The following is a 2,653-nucleotide window of genomic DNA, read 5'->3' on the forward strand; positions in this document are numbered from 1 at the left end:
AAGAGAGCAGCCCAGGGAGGAAATGGTTTATTTTTCTTACACTTCCAAGTTGCAGCCCATCACTGCAAGAAGTCACGGCAAAAGCAGAGAGAACAAGGCCCAGCATGGTGCACACACCTTCAATCCCAGCACTCAGGAGGCAGAGTCAAGTGGATCTCTGTGAGTTCAAGGTCAGCCTGGTCTACAAAGTGAGTTCCAGGACCACCAGGATCAGAGAGACCCTGTTTTAAAAACACAAAAACAAGAAAAAAAATAAGTTAAATTTAAGAGAGCGGAGGGAATAAATAAATGCATGGATCCTTGCTAGTTCTAAGTTAGGTTTCTCTTCCATTTTCCTATTCGTTTATTCTGCCTACAGGATGGCGCCGCCCACAGTGGGCTGGGTCTTCCTACCTCAGTGAGCAATTAAAATTATCTCTCAGAGACATATGTGCCTGTAGGTATGACAATCTAGATTTAGGTAATTCCTCACCAAGACTCTTCCCAACAGTCACGGTGATAGTTAGAACTAAACAGCACAGAACTGCAGAGATGGCTCAGTGGTTAGAACTACTAGTTGTTCTTGCAGAGGACCCAGGTTCAGGTCCCAGCACCTGAATGCATGGTAGCTTACAACTATCTATAACTCTAGTCCCAGGAGATCTTCTGCAGGCGCCAGACATGTACACAGTGCAAGAACATACATGCAAGCAAAATACCAATGCACACAAACTAAAAAGTTATTATTAAGTTTTTTTCCAAAAAAAAAATGTTATATTGGAATAGTTCTACAAATTGCTATTTTCAAAGAAAAATGAACAGAAACTGCTCAGGAAGGCAGATAAGTAAACAAGTGTGTAGTGATTTAAGGATCCACCCATGTTTCTCTTCATTCCAGCAGAAGCGGGCTGCCAGGCAGCTCGAGCCCAGTTTGCCCTTTGATACTTGAGTTGCTTATGATCGAGGAGGCATGAGCTTTCAAGAACTCTTCAACTTGTTTTATCTTCGTAGCTGGAAAAGGATCAGCACCAACAGTCAAGCGGAAGGGGAGCACAGTTTTAAAAAGAAGGACTTCAGGACCCAGAATCTGGGCAGACGGGTGTCTATGGCAGAGCTGAGGGGTTCATGGACCTTGGAAGTGTCTGTCTTTCTTTCCCTTTCTTTCTGTCATTTCTTAAGAGCTTTGGGAAGGGATACTTAAGGACAATATAGTTTGCTGGTGTTTGGAAACTGCAAGAAATCGTGAAAAGCTGAGACTCTCCCGTGGCTTCCTCCCCAGGTGGGTCTTCAAAGTCCCTTACCTCTTCTGGCTTCCTTTTCTTTTTGCCAGGCTGCCATGTGCAAGAGAATATTTTTCATTCGAGTCTGTGCCCTGGGTCGTCCATAGATGGTGATTTCAGCTCAGTTCCCAGAGTTACCCGAGTCCACTCTTATCAAGACCTGGGTCATCCACTCTATTTCCGACATGTCGGCTTGGTCTTGGCCAGTGATCCTTCCTGCCACCGAGGCTTCCGTTTAGAACACCACAGGATTGCTGAGTTCCTCACTTGGGAACCACCAGGGCCACGTGCCAAGTCGAGAGGACACAAGCAGGACGCTGAGCAGCTTCTGAGAGTAAGGGTCTGGCTTGGTGTGAGCATCAGCCATGAGGATCTCGTACTGGAACCCTCAGAGTGCAAGCACAAGGAGGGGCCTATTATTTGGGGTTGAAACCTCCCCCCCAAAAAATTTTTAAAATTATTAAAAAATTATATAAAAATTATATAAAAAATTATTAGTTTTTTTTAAAGACAGATTATCTATTATATAGCCTTGGTTGCCCTAAAATCTCATACATAGTTCTCAACTATATCTCTGAGTCCTCAAACTCACTGAGGTCTGCCAGTCTCTGCTTCCTGAGTGCTACCTTCAACTGTCAGCTTACTGTCAGGCCTAAAGATAAACTCCATTTTCCCTAATTCCAAAAGGCAGTCCAGATATGCAGAAATGGGCTCAACCTAGACTATAGAGGATTTGGGGTGGTTAGACAAAAGCCAGCATTCCTCGGGGACTTGTGAAGTCACTTCCCTTCTACCAAATGGAACTATTTCTCTTATCACTGGCAGAGGGATCAACTAGCTACCTGAGGCAGTGTCTGTTACCGTACCAAAGTGTATGCTGGCCTCTAGGCTCCCTCTGTGTCACAAGTAGCTATTACTGTTTTCAAAGTCCATGCTGGCATTCTAGCATGAAAGAACAGGGCCCCATTCCAGACTTCCTCAGGAATGCCAAACCTGACCACGGACGTGAACCAACCAGCCAAACAAACAACAAACAAAAACATGTGCAAAATAGTTCCCCCAAGGCCCTTGGAGACAAAGATCTTGGTGATGTAGCCTTACTGTGTCTATATGTTTTCTTCCCAACTTCTCTGGATGGGAACAAAACCAGGCAGCCTCCTCCCCTACCCTAAACTTTCTCCAGTTCTCTGGAACTATCTATTCTCCTTACAACCCTGCCATTTCAGCTATGCCTACTGGAGCTCCTCTCTCTCTCTCTCTCTCTCTCTCCCTTCCTCCCTCCCTCTCCCTCTCTCCCTCTCCCTCCCTTTCTCTCTCTCCCTCTCTCTTTCTCTCTCTCTCTCTCCTTCTCTCTCTCTTGCTTGCTCGTTCTCTCATTCTCTCTCTCTCTCTCT

General features: G+C 45.3%; 1 pseudogene; it reads right to left on the reverse strand.

Moving 5' to 3' along the window:
* Positions 1–844: 844 nt before the first annotated feature.
* On the reverse strand, positions 845–1,626 carry LOC114608700 (annotated as a pseudogene).
* Positions 1,627–2,653: the final 1,027 nt, after the last annotated feature.

The sequence above is a fragment of the Grammomys surdaster genome, unplaced genomic scaffold (genome assembly GCF_004785775.1).
Source record: "Grammomys surdaster isolate TR1022 unplaced genomic scaffold, NIH_TR_1.0 128, whole genome shotgun sequence".
Lineage (NCBI taxonomy): Eukaryota > Metazoa > Chordata > Mammalia > Rodentia > Muridae > Grammomys > Grammomys surdaster.